Raw genomic sequence first — 17,985 nt, forward strand, 5'->3', positions numbered from 1 at the left:
TTGAATACTGGTGTTTGACGTCAACAACCTAATCTAATATTTAAAACATTAAAATAATGAGATGTATTCACCAATCCAAAGAAAGGATAGGTGGGAGCTAGACAGCCAGCAGTGGCGCTTTGTGGACAAAGACTCCCATTGTTTAGGGCGGAGAGAAATGTATCTTGTCAGTATATCCATAATCTTTGGAATGGGCGAGGGAGCTTGAACAGGGCTGGACCAAAGTTGGGAAAACTTTGTACTTGCTATTGACCAATCAACTCTCACTATAGTTTCCAACCCCTAGTGGATTGGCTGTTGATACTTAGCACTACCTAGCCTGGTTGCTAGCTTGCTATAACCAACATGAGGGTGAAGAAATCTTGACTATCTGAATTTACGCGTTAAAAGGATCTCGGCTATCGCAATCGGACGCAGCGTCTGTGGACTATGAATTAAGTGTAAACAATAGTCCACAGACTGCTTTACTAAAGAAATCTCTGTTGGCCAACAGCCTATCGACCAAACAATCGACCAGTCGACTAAATGGGATCAGTCTTAGTTGACTCCATTGCTTCCAACAGTTGTGTCAAGTTGTCTGGGTGTCCTTTGGATTGTGACCATTCTTGATACACACATCTTTTGTCTTGCCTATTCACCCTCGGAATGGCACACACATACACAATCGATGTCTCAATTGTCTCAAGGTTTAAACATTCTTCTTTAACCTGTCTACTCCCCTTCATCTACACTGATTGAATTGGATATAACAAGTGATATCACTAAGGGATCATAGCTTTCACCTGGACTCACCTGGACAGTCTGTTATGGAAAGAGCAGGTGTTCCTAATGTTTTGTACACCGTCTTTAAATAGGCCTACCTCCTTTCTGCATTGGACTCAGGCCTCATGTCTGGGGTGGAAAATTAACTCCTGAAAGTACAATGCTTAGATTCATAATGACATCTTAGATTTAAATCTTTACAAAACAGCGATAGTTTCTTTGCAAAGAAGACACACAGGTTTGGCATTGGAGAAATGCTGTACGATGAATATCTTTTAATAGAGTAGGTAGATAAAATCTTTCCTCATCAATAGCGCTTCAAGCTTGGCACACCTGAGCACTCTGGAGCAGGTTTTCATCAAGGATCTCTGTACTTTGCTCTGTTTATCTTGGCCTCGATCCTGACTAGCCTTCCCCAGCATGATGCTGCCACCGCCATGCTTCACCGTAGGGATGGTGCCAGGTTTCCTCCAGACGTGACACTTTGCACTCAGGCCAAAGAGTTCAATCTTGGTTTCATCAGACCAGAGAATCTTGTTTCTCATGGTGTGAGAGTCTTTAGGTGCCTTTTGGCAAACTCCAAGCGGGCTGTCATATGCTTTTTAGGAGGAGTGGCTTCCGTCAGGCCACTACCATTAAAAGCCTGATTGGTGGAGTGCTGCAGAGATGGTTGTCCTTATGGAAGGTTCTCCCACAGAGGAACTCTAGAGCTCTGTCAGAGTGACCATCAGGTTCTTGGTCACCTCCCCGATCAATGCCATTCTCCCCTGATTGCTCAGTTTGGCAGGGTGGCCAGCTCTAGGAAGAGCCTTGGTGGTTCAAACTTAAGAATGATTTAAGAATGATGGAGGCCACTTGTGTTCTTGGGGACTTTCAATGCTGCATACATTTTTTAGTATCCTTCCCCAGATCTGTGCCTCGACACAATCCTGTCTCGGAGAACTATGGACAATTCCTTCGACCTCATGGCTTGGCTTTTGCTCTGACATGCACTGTCAACTGTGGGACCTTGTATAGACAGGTGTGTGCCTTTTACAAATCATGTCCAATCAATTGAATTCACCACAGGTGGACTCCAATCAAGTTGTAGAAACATCTCAAGGATGATCAATGCAGACAGGATGCATCTGAGCTCAATTTCGAGTCTCACACGGAACCCAAACCGGCTGCGCACGTGCACCATCGTGCATAAATATATATTTTTTGTCCCCCCACACCAAATGTGATCACGACAAGCAGGTTAAAAATATCAAAACAAACTCTCAACCAATTATATTAATTTGGGGACAGGTCGAAAAGCATTAAACATTTATGGCAATTTAGCTAGTTAGCTTGCACTTGATAGCTAATTTGTCCTATTTAGCTAGCTTGCTGTTGCTAGATAATTTGTCCTGGGATATAAACATTGAGTTGTTATTTTACCTGAAATGCACAAGGTCCTCTACTGCGCCAATTAATCCACACATAAAACGGTCAACCGAATCGTTTCTAGTCATCTCTCTTCCTTCCAGTCTTTTTCTTCTCTTGACTTTATATTGCGATTGGCAACTTTCATAAATTAGATGCATTACCGCCACTGACCTCGTTCGTCTTTCAGTCACCCACGTGGGTATAACCAATGAGATGGCACGTTGGTACCTGCTTCTATAAACCAATGAGGAGATGGGAGAGGCAGGACTTGCAGCGTGATCTGCGTCAGAAATAGAACTGATTTATATTTTAGCCCTTGTTAACGCAGACGCTTGTTGGAGCGTGCAATAATTGAATAACATAGATTTCTACATTTATTTTGCAATACGTACGCGACCGGTGTGGTCAGCCTGTCATACATAGCAAAGGGTCTGAATACTTATGTAAATAAGGTATCTGTTTTTTATTTTAATAAATTTGCTTTAAAGTTTCTAAAAAACTGTTTTTGCTTTTTCATTATGGGGTATTGTGTGTAGATTTCTGAGGGGAAAAAATAATTTTAATCAATTTTAGAATAAGGCTATAATGTAACAAAATGTGGAAAAAGTCAAGGGGTCTGAATACTTTTCGAATGCACTGTAGCTCCCCAATACCGTCTGATGAATATATTTAATTTAATACATGAATGGTGACCACAGCCCTTCAAAATACCTCTGAATCGTGTTCTAATGCAATTTTTCCCACCCTGCTCCATGTATTCACTCTATTTCAAATTTGGCTCCCAGTGCAGCTAGTTCCGGGGGTGTTTTGACGCTTCTGACAGTTCCTTCTCTGCATGTTCCGAGACGCGTACACGTTTGCTACCCTGATAGACTGTCTCTCAGACACAGCATGTTGGTGGCACCTTCATTGGGCAGAACAGGCTCGTGGTAATGACAGCAGTGAAATTAGTGGAATGGTATCAAATACATCAAACACATGTTTTCCAGGTGTTTGATGCCATTCCATTTGCTCAGTTCCGGCCATTATTACGAGCCGTTCTCCCCCCCAACAGCCTCCTGTGCTATCAGAGTACCAAACACATAAGCACAGCAGAGTTACAGAATATTGGACCGTTGGCTTTCATACTTTTCTAATTCTCAGCGCAGCTCCAGCAATTTCTCCAACTGTCAACACATTCAAATGAATAGAGGACAGGAACCAAGAGACACGTTGCTTGGGTATTGTGGGGAGGTGCGCATTCAGGCTGTGCGACTCCCGTGGATGGTGGGGGCCGGACTATCGCTTCCTCATTAACGCTTAAGATTGAACAGTCAAAGACAAAGTTTTCCTCTGAAGTAGCCTTCATGACAGCAACTTCAGATATTTTACTGTTACTGGAAGCACATTGCTGGACTGTTGGGACTTGAAGTGAAATGTGATGGGAAAGTATACACTGTCTTTTTTCTTTAAAGAGTGACTGAATGCACAGATGTGTTAAGAAAAACGAGATTTCAGTCTTGGGGGTGTGGTTCATGTGGCAGTTACTGATGTTTGTCTTCCATGAGACACCCTAGTAACAAAGCCAGTATTACTTCCTCAAAATAGTAGTGCTGAGCGATTGTGTTTTGAGGTCATTTCGGTTCGATTATAAAAAATGTATAATGGTTTTCGATTTCAATTTTGATAATTTTTTAAGACATTAAATGCATTATGAAATATAGCTTTTTGATGGAAATTACAAGGCCCAAAAGAGTTAGCATTCAACTGCCAAAACATTGTAAATATTCCATTGTCTCTGTCAAGTCCACATTGGGTAGACATCAGTAGGGAAATAGGAAATTAATATGAAATAATACAATATTTAAGGTGTGTATGTTATTTAGTTTTTATTTGATGACTTTATTATTTTTCATTTTATAAAGTCTTCATCTGATCTCTGCTCAGGCAGTAGCAGTCTGCCAGCCAGACCTAACGTCATCTATGTACTCCCCATACTGTATTGTATGTCTTTAGTCATCCTATTTAGCTACCTTGCCTAAGTAGCCTATGCCAAAGAGCTGTCTGACAAAATAATTTTACTACTTCTTCAAAGGCATACTTTCACGAACTGTCTCTGTCCCTCTCGTCATTGTGTAGATTCCTCTCTCATGCGGTCTATATGGTCTGTGTGTATCTAAACTAATGACACGTTTACATCTTAAAGTATTTCATTATGCAGTAAGTCTTCCTCAGTCTTGCCCCGCTACTGAACAAACAAGTTTAGTGTTTGTGCAAAATGGAGGAGAGACTTAAAAAAAAATTCAAGACAGGATACATATATTATTTCAGGTGATAAAAGATTAAACATGTTTTGTTTAACTACTTTATCCACAACTTGTTTCTGTAAATTTATAGCAAGTCAAGCAAACTTGCACTGCAGAACAACTAGCTAACTAAAAGCTAGGCTAGGTTGAAGATACCATTGTAGCTAGCGAAAATACCGATAATACCTAATAATTATCATCAAAAAGCAAATGTCATTACAATCACAATAAACTTAGATGCACTATGCAGAAATAGCTCTGCCACTTTGACCAATTCAAAACAGTTCTGTAACAATACGATTTGTGCAGTAGGCTATAGGCCCAATACATTATCACTGCACATTGGCTATGCTTGAATTGCCCTGCCAATGTTTTTCTTCTCAGACCATTTTGAGAACATTTTTAATTTGCTGTGTCTCTCTAGTCATGGTTTTAAAAGTTTTGAAATCTCACAGTATCAACTTTTTACAGTCTATGTCTTGAGGAAACTTTGCAGGCACAGTGATCTGAGCTATCTGATGGGCCAGTTTATAGGTGCAGTTGATTTGCTCTCTGGGCCTGCCAGATAGGTGGAGTTCTACCTACAGACACATGAAATTGGTCAAAATGGGAACATTTTGCCTTCCTGTTGATAAGGCTGCTGAAGGAAGTGCATCTACCGCCAACAGCGCAAAACAAATAAAAAAATTGGAACGCAAGGCATTATCATATATTTTTTTTTACAGAAATGTTTGGTAATCGACTAGGTTGGTGACCACTGGTGTAGAGAATCATTGTACCACCTTAACCACTGTGAAATATATTTTCCATAAACCAAAATATTGTAGATTCATCTGTCTGGAGCTGGTGTACAAAACCTAAAGTTCAAGACAAACAGGAAGCATAGAAATGTCGCACATAGAACAGTTCTACAGCTTCTTAGACATGCTTTCAATGAGAATGACAGATCTATAACACAAATTTCTATGGTCATTTGGTTGGGTCGCCCAAAAAGTTAAGTATTGCAGCTTTAAACGGGAGGCAACAGTCATATAATATAATTGGCTTAACAGCCAATGTGTATTATTTAACATGAACTATTAAAATAGTACGTACTTTATAGGAATCGTAGTTGTTTACAAGTTGCCAGCTATCTTATATGTGACTGACCGCCTTTTTTCGCTCTTAGGAAGCAACATTTGAAATTGTGTTTTTTACATTGGATAAAAGCAGAGACACAGAGCTACTACATTTGCATTTGAGGAACAATGGGAAAGTAATTCTGCTTTAAAAGTTGATCAACTTGTATCTTCACTTTTGAGAAAATGGCTCTTCTTTGTCTAGACCCATTCATCATCTCTTTAAGGGTTGATCCGAGTGTTCTGTCCTAACTAGTGGTTAGAGCGTTGGGCCAGTAACCGAAAGGTTGCTGGATTGAATCCCTGAGCTGACAAGGTAAAAATCCATCATTCTGCCCCTGAGCAAGGCAGCTAACCCACGAAGACGTGGATGTCGTTTATGGCAGCCCCCTACACCTCTCTGATTCAGAAGGGTTGGGTTAAATGCGGAAGACACATTTTATTTGAATGCATTCAGTTGTACAACTGACTAGGTATCCCCCTTTCCCTAACAACAACAATCAAGCTAACTGGCTAACGTGAGAGAACTGTTCACTCACCCTAGCAGAGTTGGTTAGGCTGATTTTATGTGCTGCTGGCATAAATGTACACTTTTTTGCCAACGTTTACTGACACCGGCCATTCAACGGGTGTTGAGTGTTCGTAAATTCGTCAGTTATCCTGCGCTCTGGCACACTCAGACTAGAGTGCTCTGAAATTGGAGTAGATATCCAGAGCGAATTTACCAGCTAAGTCTATCAACAGTTGTCGCAGTGACCATTGGAATGGTTACTTGCATAGTGGAGTATTTTGTTAAGACATCTAGCTAGCTAGCTAGGTAAACAATGAACCATTATCCCAACTCATGACGTTGCTACCCTGCATGAATCTGCAGGTAGCTAACCAACCAGGTTCAATATTAGCTAGCTAACATTAGGCTATAACTAGCAAAGCAAATGGCTAGTGAGCCAGCCAGCTAACGTTAGCTAACTAGCTAACAGTACACTTTAACCTGAAATGAACATTTTGAAAAAAGTGTAAGATCCAAAAATGTAGCTAGCTAGACTATCTTACTCGTCCGTATACATCATAGATGGATGCCTCTCCCTGTCACAGATGCCATGGTTGCCCTTAGTTTTAAGATGTAATCCTGACACAGGTGTTTTCTCCATCTCCTTAGCTATCATACTCTAATTCCACTGATTTCAAAAACTCTGTCTTCCAGAAAGTGGAGAGCAACACTTATGCAGTTGTACTACGCGATACATTAAAAGAAAAGCCGCGTTAGAGACGATTACCTACACATACAGACCAGCTCAAATAGACAGAAACGTTGCTATATGGCAGACCAATCCGAACTCATCTCTCGGCATATCCCGTACACTTATTATCTCAGCCAATCATGGATAGGGGGAAGGTTGTCGGCTTTTTCTGTGGCTAAACCACCTAGGTTCGTAATTTAACAATTGTATTCATATTTACAGATGGCATACAAGTCTGTTATTAAGGCACATGAAAGCTCACATTCTGCCCCCCAAAAAGTTTATGTTCAAATGGCTCTCCTGTGAAGTAGTGGCCCTAGTTGCCTAGTTTTCTGAAACGAGTCATATATTCGCAACAAAGCCTCCCTCACTCATGGTGCCAAGCATACCTCGTAAAACTGACTATCCTACTGATCCTTGACCTCGGCGTTGTCATTTACAAAATAGCCTCCAACACTCTACTCAGCAAATTGGATGCAGTCTATCACAGTGCCATCCGTTTTGTCACCAAAGCCCCATATACTACCCACCACTGCGACCTGTATGCTCTCGTTGGCTGGTCCTCTCTTCATATTTGTCACCAAACCCACTCGCTCCAGGTCATCTATAAGTCTTTGCTAGGTAAAGCCCCACGTTATCTCAGCTCACTGGTCACCGTAGCAAGCGCTCCAGCAGGTGTATTTCACTGGTCATAAACAAAGCCAAGTCCTCTTTTGGCCGCCTTTCCTTCCAGTTCTCTGCTGCCAATGACTAGAATGAATTGCAAAAATAACTGAAGCTGGAGTCTTATATCTCCTTTAAGCATCAGCTGTCAGAGCAGCTTACCGATCATTGCACCTGTACACAGCCCATCTGTAAATAGCCCACCCAACTACCTCATCCCCATATCATTCTTTTTTTTGCTTCTTTGCACCCCAGTATTTGTACTTGCACATTCATCTTCTCCACATATATCACTCCAGTGTTTAATTGCTAAATTGTAATTATTTCGCCACTATGGCCTATTTATTGCCTTAAATCCCTAATCTAACTACATTTGCACACACTATATAGATTTTTCTATTGTGTTATTAACTGTACGTTTGTTTATCCCATGTGGAACTCTTTGCTTTATCTTGGCCAGGTCGCAGTTGTAAATGAGAACTTGTTCTCAACTGGCCTACCTGGTTAAATAAAGGTTAAATAAAAAAATATACATATATTTTCATATTTTTCTGTGGTTTAGTAACTTCTTGTTCATCGACGAACTCCGGCTGGCCTGAACATTTACATTACATTTAAGTCATTTAGCAGACGCTCTTATCCAGAGCGACTTACAAATTGGTGCTTTCACCTTATGACATCCAGTGGAACAGCCACTTTACAATAGTGCATCTAGGTCTTTTAAGGGGGGGGAGGACAATGTAGAGTTAGAAAAATGTCAAAGTATGCGGTGTCCTTCAACCGCAAATTGCGTTTCCACTCTATTGTGGATGTCCCCATTGAAATGCATGACATCCATCGCAACGTAACAGAGTGCTTATGGGTAATATGAACAAGGCTTAACGTAGCAGGCTTAAAAGTGTATTCGTCCAGAGATCTGCATATAATGACGAGATGCTCATGTCTCGTTGTCCCAAAGGCGGAAAGGCAGGCGACAAGATTAGGTCCAAAAAAACCCCAATAGAAATGCATTAGGATTATTTTTGACAGATTTTTGGTGATAGTGAAACCTCTCTCTTCACCTCTTGCTCTATGATTCATCTCTGTCTTGAAAAAAACTGTCGCAATGGATTATTGTCATTGTAGTTACTACATTTCTGAGCTGAACTAGATTTGAACTAATATTTGCTGAATGAAAACTACAACTCCCTCCAGCCCAGCATCCTACATCAAATAAAATAAAATGTAATTGTATTTATCACATGCGCCGAATACAACTGGAGTGGACTTACAGTGAAATGCTTGCTTACAAACCTTTCCCAATGATGCAGAGTTAAAATAGTAACTAACATGAGGAATAAAATAAAATACACAAGAATGGAGCTATATACAGGAAGTACCAGTATCAGATCAATGTGCATTGGTACTAGGTACTAGGTACTTGAGGTAGATATGTACATAAAGCCAGGGTAAAGTGACTAGGCATCCAGATAGATAATAATACGAGTAAAATATAGAACAGAGTACCAGCAGCAAACGATGAGAGTAAAAGTGTGTGTGTGTGTGTGTGTGTATGTACAGTATGTTTGTGTTGTGTCGGTATGCGTGTGTGTGCGCGTATGTAGTGTTTGAAAGTTGGAGAGATTTCTGTGGAAGTGACAGTGGAGTGTGTGTGAGTTAGTGTGTATATAAAGTCTAGTGAGTGTGCATAGGGTCAGTGCAAGATAGAATCAGTGCAGATAGTGTGGTTACTATTAATTAGCTATTTAGCATTTGTTTCAGAGCCTGTTGGTCCAAGAGCCGATGCTCCGGTACCGTTTGCCGGATGGTAGCAGGGTGAACAGTCTATGGCTTTGGTGGCTGGAGTCTTTGGCAATTTTTTGGGGTCTTCTTCTGACACCACCTTATATAGAGGTCCTGAATGGCAGGAAGCTCAGCCCCAGTGATGTACTGGGCTGTTCGCCAACCATGTTGAGGGTCAGCGTGGAGGAGGTCTTGTTGCCTTCCCTCACCTCCTGGGGCCGACCCGTCAGGAAGTCCAGGATCTAGTTGCTGAGGGAAGAGTTCAGTCCCAGGGTGCGTATCTTGGGGATGAGCTTGGAGTGGACTATAGTGTTGAATGCTGAGATGTAGTCTATGAACAGCATTCTCACGTAGTTATTTCTCTTCCTCAGGTGGAAGAGGGCAGTGTGAAGTGCAATTGATATGGCGTCATCTGTGGATCTGTTTGGGTGGTATGCGAATTAGATTGGGTCTAGGAAGATGGTGTTGATGTGTGTCATGACCAGCCTTTCAAAGCACTTCATCATTACAGATGTGAGTGCTACAGGGCGATAGTCATTTAGGCAGGGTACTTTGGAGTTCTTGCGAACAGGGACAATGGTGGTCATCTTGAAACATGTTGGGATTACAGACTGGGACAATGAGAGATTGAAAATGTCTGTGAAGACACCTGCCAACTGGTCTGCACATGCTTTGAGAATGCGCCCTGCTATTCCGTCTGTTAACCGGTTTAAATGTTTGGCGAGATCACATTGTCATACGATGAGCTTCGTAGCTGGTGAAATAGTATTCCACCTTCCTCCTATATTGTCCTTTTGCATGTTTGATGTCTCGTCAGAGGTCGTAGCGGGATTTCTTGTATACGTTCATGTCTGTGTGTTGCTCATCGTAAGTGGTAGTTACAGCTTTTAGCCCAGCACTGATGTTGCCTGTAATCCATGGATTTGGTTGGGATATGTTCTTATAGTCACTGTGGGGATGACATTGTCTATGCACCTATTGATGAAGCCTGTGACTGTTGTGGTAAACTCCTCAATGTTATCGGATGAATCACAGGACATATCCCAGTCTTGTACAAGTAAAACTTGTAGACTTGTTGCTAATTCGTCTTACCACTTCCGTATTGAGCGGATCACTTGTACTTCCTGTTTACCTTCCTGCTAAGGTAACTGAGCTAAACGACTACCGCCCCGTAGCACTCACTTCCGTCATCATGAAGTGCTTTGAGAGACTAGTCAAGGACCATATCACCTCCACCCTACCTGACACCCTAGACCCACTCCAATTTGCTTACCGCCCAAATAGGTCCACAGACGATGCAATCTCAACCACACTGCACACTGCCCTAACCCACCTGGACAAGAGGAATACCTATGTGAGAATGCTGTTCATCGACTACAGCTCGGCATTCAACACCATAGTACCCTCCAAGCTCGTCATCAAGCTCGAGACCCTGGGTCTCGACCCCGCCCTGTGCAACTGGGTACTGGACTTCCTGACGGGCCGCCCCCAGGTGGTGAGGGTAGGCAACAACATCTCCTCCCCGCTGATCCTCAACACGGGGCCCCACAAGGGTGCGTTCTGAGCCCTCTCCTGTACTCCCTGTTCACCCACGACTGCGTGGCCACGCACGCCTCCAACTCAATCATCAAGTTTGCGGACGACACAACAGTGGTAGGCTTGATTACCAACAACGACGAGACGGCCTACAGGGAGGAGGTGAGGGCCCTCGGAGTGTGGTGTCAGGAAAATAACCTCACACTCAACGTCAACAAAACTAAGGAGATGATTGTGGACTTCAGGAAACAGCAGAGGGAACACCCCCTATCCACATCGATGGAACAGTAGTGGAGAGGGTAGCAAGTTTTAAGTTCCTCGGCATACACATCACAGACAAACTGAATTGGTCCACTCACACTGACAGCGTCGTGAAGAAGGCGCAGCAGCGCCTCTTCAACCTCAGGAGGCTGAAGAAATTCGGCTTGTCACCAAAAGCACTCACGAACTTCTACAGATGCACAATCGAGAGCATCCTGGCGGGCTGTATCACCGCCTGGTACGGCAACTGCTCCGCCCTCAACCGTAAGGCTCTCCAGAGGGTAGTGAGGTCTGCACAACGCATCACCGGGGCAAACTACCTGCCCTCCAGGACACCTACACCACCCGATGTTACAGGAAGGCCATAAAGATCATCAAGGACATCAACCACCCGAACCACTGCCTGTTCACCCCGCTATCATCCAGAAGGCGAGGTCAGTACAGGTGCATCAAAGCTGGGACTGAGAGACTGAAAAACAGCTTCTATCTCAAGGCTATCAGACTGTTAAACAGCCACCATTGAGTGGCTGCTGCCAACACACTGTCATTGACACTGACCCAACTCCAGCCACTTTAATAATGGGAATTGATGGGAAATGATGTAAATATATCACTAGCCACTTTAAACAATGCTACCTTATATAATGTTACTTACCCTACATTATTCATCTCATATGCATACGTATATACTGTACTCTACATCATCGACTGCATCCTTATGTAATACATGTATCACTAGCCACTTTAACTATGCCACTTTGTTTACTTTGTCTACATACTCATCTCATATGTATATACTGTACTCGATACCATCTACTGTATGCTGCTCTGTACCATCACTCACTCATATATCCTTATGTACATATTCTTTATCCCCTTACACTGTGTATAAGACAGTAGTTTTAGAATTGTTAGTTAGATTACTTGTTGGTTATCACTGCATTGTCGGAACTAGAAGCACAAGCATTTCGCTACACTCGCATTAACATCTGCTAACCATGTGTATGTGACAAATAAAATTTGATTTGATTTGAGCTTTTGTTTGTAAACAGGAAGCAGGAGAATTAAGTCATGGTCAGATTAACTGAAGAGAGGATGAGGAAAGGCCTTATATATGTTTCTGTGGGTAGAATATAAATTGCATTCAGAAAGTATTCAGACCCCTTTACTTTTTTCACATTTTGTTACGTGATAGCCTTATTCTAAAATTGATGAAGTATTTTTTTCCCATCGATCTACACACCATTATGACAAAGCAAAAACAGGTTTCTATACATTTTTTCACATTTTTTCATTTTTAAAAACTGAAATATCACATTTACATAAGTATTCAGACCCTTTACTCAGTACTTAGTTGAAGCACCTTTGGCAGCGATTACAGCCTCGAGTCTTCTTGGGTATGACACTACAAGCATGGCACACCTGTATTTGAGGAATTTCTCCCATTCTTCTCTGCAGATCCTCTCAAGCTCTGTCAGGTTGGATGGTGAGCGTTGCTGCACAGCTATTTTCAGGTCTCTCAAGAGATGTTAGATTGGGTTCAAGTCCGGGTTCTGGCTGGGCCACTCAAGGACATTCAGAGACTTGTCCCGAAGCCACTCCTGCGTTGTCTTGGCTATGTGCTCTGGAGCTCTGGTTTTCATCAAGGACCTCTCTGTACTTTTCTTTGTTCATCTTTGCCTCGATCCTAGTCTCCCAGTCCCTGCCACTGAAAAACATCCCCAAAGCACGATGCTGTCACAACCATGCTCACCTTAGGGATGGTGCCAAGTTTCCTCCAGACTTGAAACTTGGCAATCAGGCCAAAGAGTTCAATCTTGGTTTCATCTGATCAGAGAATCTTGTTTCTCTTGGTGTGAGAGTCTTTAGGTGCCTTTTGGCAAACTCCAAGTGGGCTTTTGTGCGCCTTTTACTGAGGAGTGGCTTCTGTCTGGCCACTTTCCCATAAAGGCGTGATTAGTAGAGTGCTGCAGAGATGGTTGTCCTTCTGGAAGGTTCTCCCATCTCCACAGAGGAACTCTAGAGCTCTTTCAGAGTGACCATCAGGTTCTTGGTCACCTCCCTGACCAAGGCCCTTCTCACCCGATTGCTCAGTTTGGCCGGGCGGCTAGCTCTAGGAAGAGTCTTAGTGGTTCAAACTTCTCCCATTTAAGAATGATGGAGGCCTGTCTTCTTGGGGACCTTCAATGCTGCAGACATTTTTTGGTACCCTTCCCCTGATCTGTGCCTCAACACAATCCTGTCTCTGAGCTCTACGGACAATTCCTTCGACCTCATGACTTGGTTTTTGCTCTGACATGCACTGTCAATTGTGGGACCTTATATAGACAGGTGTGCCTTTCCAAATCATGTCCAATCAATTGAATTTACCACAGATGGACTCTAATCAAATTGTAGAAACATCTCAAGGATGATCAATGCAAACAGGATGCACCTGAGCTCATTTTCGAGTCTCATAGCAAATTTTACATACCGAGTATGTCCACATCACCGTCAGACCATTTTATTGGTAATGTAAAAGTTATATTTTTTTGTGATCCAATTAAGTAATAAAGGCCCGATTGGGAGTGGTATATGGCCAATTTACCATGGCTAAGGGCTGTTCGAATGCACTGTGCCTGGATACAGCCCTTAGCCGTGGTATATTGGCCATATGCCACAACCCCCCCGAGGTGCCTTATTGCTATTATAAACTGGTTACTAATGTAATTAGAGCAGTCAAATGAAATGTTTTGTCATACCCTGGGTATGCGGTCTGATATACCATGGCTGTCAGCCAATCAAGCACAGGCTTGAATCACCCAGTTTTATAATACATAATATAGTACACTTGTAATCCAGAGAGGTTAGAAAAAGTATCTAGATCCTCTGTAAGGCTTGTGGAGGGATCCAAATTGTGGATTTATTTAAAAAAACATGAATCATCAAAAACAAATGACACCTTTGTTTTTAAGCCATGGATTTCGAATCCCTTAATATTATTGTTGGATCTGCTTTTAGTAGCTAACATTTCAATGTCCATAATAAATACAGCTGAAGTTGGAAGTTTACATACACCTTAGCTAAATACATTTACATTACATTTACATTTAAACTCAGTTTTTCACCATTTCTACCATTTAATCCTGGTTAAAATTCCCTGTTTTATGTCAGTTAGGATCACCACTTTATTTTAAGAATGTGAAATGTCAGAATAATAGTAGAGAGAATGATTTATGTTCAGCTTCCCCCCCCCCCCATCACATTCCCAGTAGGTCAGAAGTTTACAAACACTCAATTAGTATTTGGTAGCATTGCCTTTAAATTGTTTAACTTCTTATGGCTTGGGGGCAGTATTTTCGACATCTGAATGAGAAGCGTGCCCAAAGTAAACTGCCTGTTACTCAGGCCCAGAAGCTAGGATATGCATATAATTGGTAGATTTGGATAGAAAACACTAAAGTTTCCAAAACTGTTAAAATAATGTCTGTGAATATAACAGAACTGATATGGCAGGTGAGGAAAATCCATCCATTACATTTTTACATCCAGGAAGTGGGATTTTTTTTTATGTGGGAAGTTTTCAATTGAATGCCTATAGAGTATCTTTTTAATTTAATTTTACCTTTATTTTACTAGGCAAGTCAGTTAAGAACAAATTCTTATTTTCAATGACGGCCTAGGAACAGTGGGTTAACTGCCTGTTCAGGGGCAGAACGACAGATTTGTACCTTGTCAGCTCGGGGGTTTGAACTTGCAACCTTCCGGTTACTAGTCCAACGCTCTAACCACTAGGGTTAGGCCCCAGATTGCAGTTCCTATGGCTTCCACTAGATGTCAACAGTCTTTAGACATTGTTTCAGGCTTGTTTTCTGAAAAATGAAGAAGAATGTGACCTTTCTGTCAGTGGACTGGAGAATCATGCAGTGCTGGGTTGCGCGCGTGACCGAGTGCGAGCCCTTCGTTATTTTTCCTTTCTATTGAATACGCTATTGTCCTGTTGAAATATTATCGATTAATTAGACAACTGACAACCTACGGATTAATTATGAACATCGTTTGACATGTTTCGACGAACTTTACCAGCACTATTAGGATGTATTCGTCTGCATGTTAACCGCCTTTGAGACAGCTGCGGTCATCCCCCGCTTCAAAGGGGGGGACACTCTTGACCCAAACTGCTACAGACCTAAATATATCCTACCCTGCCTTTCTAAGGTCTTCGAAAGCCAAGTCAACAAACAGACTACCGAGCATTTTGAATCCCACCATACCTTCTCCGCTATGCAATCTGGTTTCAGAGCTGATCATGGGTGCACCTCAGCCACGCTCAAGGTCCTAAACGATATCATAACCGACCTTGAGGTCTACAAATGTTTTTTTCTGAGGTCTTGGCTGATTTCTTTTGATTTTCCCATGATGTCAAGCAAAGAGGCACTGAATTTGAAGGTAGGCCTTGAAATACATCCACAGGTACACCTCCAATTGATTCAAATTATGTCAATTAGCCTATCAGAAACTTCTAAAGCCAAGACATCATTTTCTGTAATTTTCCAAACTGTTTAAAGGCACAGTCAACTTAGTGCATGCAAACTTCTGACCCACTGGCATTGTGATACAGTGAATTATAAGTGAAATATTCTGTCTAAACAAGTGTTGGAAAAATGACTAATGTCATGCACAAAGTAGTTGTCCTAACCGGCTTGTCAAAACTATAGTTTGTTAACAAGAAATTTGTAACCTAAATGTATGTAAACTTCCAACTTCAACTGTATGTCCCCATTACCAGTAAAACATAATCTAGACCTATTTCTTTCACTTACTTGCTGTGTTGTTTCGTTGTTGATTTGTTCAGTCGTTTCATTCTCAACCAGGATTTCTGTGGAACGCCGTTTGGGCCTTTGCGTGTCAAAAAAGATACTAGAGTCAAATAACACTTTCACATGTCAAATAAGCTTGTTGACCAATCTGGACCTAAATATGACTGCATGTCACATGCATTAATACATTTTGTACGTAGTTATTACACATTGATTACAGTATCACTCGTATTTCATATGTCACAACGATTAATCGATACGTATGCTATGATGCTGGTAAAGTTGTCTCGCGCACCTACAGGGCTGGTCATAAAAAAAGCTAGCTAGCTCATGGATGCAAACAATGTTCTTCCTAAAAACATAGCAAAACGACAATCTGGTTCAGTAGCTATATTTAGCTAGCTAACTATATAGCTAGGTGTCATCTAAAATAACCCTAATTTATAAAACAGTTGTTATTTGATTAATGGTGGTCGGACCCATCTATGTGAAGCTAGCCACAATAAGGATTAGCCGCAATAGTGAATTGTGCGGTTAGCCTTCAAAATAAAAGTATGTCATTGACATTTATGCTAATTAATACAAATAGTAGAATTATGCCTTAATTGAATAGATCATGCTAAACGAGTTTGGAATGTTGTCATATAAAATCAACATATAACATATAAATCAACATATAAAATCAGACAATAATTTGTTAATTTGACAAAAATCTGTTGAAATCACACTGGATGTATTATACTTTAGAAATGCATTAGGGGCAAACGTATTTCACTGTACAGCCTTACTTATGGATTGTGGATCAATGACATGGGTTATCAGTCTACTCAGTGACACCCATAGAACATTAGAATTGTAGCTCTTATTGCAGGACTCTGAAACAACTGTGAATTGAGCCACATTTATTGTCAACCTATGTGTATTGAACACTATTCCTGAGGATAAACAATACTGCGTGGATGTTTTGGAGTCTGATAACTCTGAGGAGGACGTTAGAAAAAAATATATTGGGTATTGAGAAGACTGATACCTCATTTCATGGATCCCCAATCGTTAGGTAAAACTGTACAGTGCAATATGAATGTCAATACACACAATAGGCTGACTGGAGAGGTGATTTCACACAGTCACAGTCCCGCGATAAGAGCAACAACGCAAATATTTGCATAAACTCTTCAGAGTTGTGTTCTGTGGGTGTTACCGAGTAGACTGAAACCCCATTTCATTGTTTCACATTCCAACCTTGTTTAACATTATCTAGTGTATTTATGGCATGATTCCACCAATTGTAACTTTCAAAGAGGTACTTTTTATTTTGAAGGCAAACCGCAAATCCACTATTGAGCCTAATCGTTATAGCTTCACAACACATAACCCGGTCCGGTTGATCCTCACTAGCCAGATGAAGCTAGCTGGCTGCTTATAACATTAGCTTTGGGCAACAGGGTTAAGTAGCTGGCTAGCTATTTATTTTCATGAACTGAAGTTAATACTTACTCACAAGGATTCCTGTATCATTGCTAAGAATAATGAAAATGACTGCAGTTTCTACTGGTCATTGTTTTCAGGCTGGTTATATTGGTGCTAGCTAGATACCAAGCCAAAGCTAGCTAGCTACCCCAGAAGTTGCGGTCGAACAAATAATGCTTTATTACCAACACGGTATTGTAAACACATCGTTCGTGGCCGGTGTTTGCTTGTTTGCAGACATTTTTGTACAGTTTTGACGGTACTACTGATAGTAGTGGTGGTGCTTGGCTTGCACCTGCAAATTCAGACCTCAACATTCTACACTAGAACTGTGTTATTTAGCGCGTCAAATAGTGTTATTTAACGTGTATCTTTTTTGACACGCAAAGACCCAAACGGCGTTCTATAGTATGTCGTGAAGCTAATAACAGTGACGCTATTACTGTGTAACTCCGGTAGGGCAACATCTGAAAAATAGCGCACTTGGTAGTGTGTACCGGTGCTCGACCAGTCGCAAAAGTCAACATCACCCACGACAGAGAACAGTTGATTGTCAAGGGCAATGAATTCCATTATCTTGGCATTAATTAATTTTGCCTTTGAGTTGTCTCGCTGAAATGTTCTTACTCTTTCAAGCGACTGCTTGACTTGTTGACTG

General features: G+C 41.5%; 1 protein-coding gene across 1 annotated transcript in view; it reads left to right on the top strand.

Moving 5' to 3' along the window:
* The window catches only part of LOC115143955 (3'-5' exoribonuclease HELZ2-like), a 53,364-nt gene that overhangs the window by 895 nt on the left and 34,484 nt on the right, over positions 1-17,985 (top strand). The window lies entirely within an intron of this gene.

This window comes from Oncorhynchus nerka, linkage group LG2 (assembly GCF_034236695.1).
Source record: "Oncorhynchus nerka isolate Pitt River linkage group LG2, Oner_Uvic_2.0, whole genome shotgun sequence".
Classification (NCBI taxonomy): Eukaryota; Metazoa; Chordata; class Actinopteri; order Salmoniformes; family Salmonidae; genus Oncorhynchus; species Oncorhynchus nerka.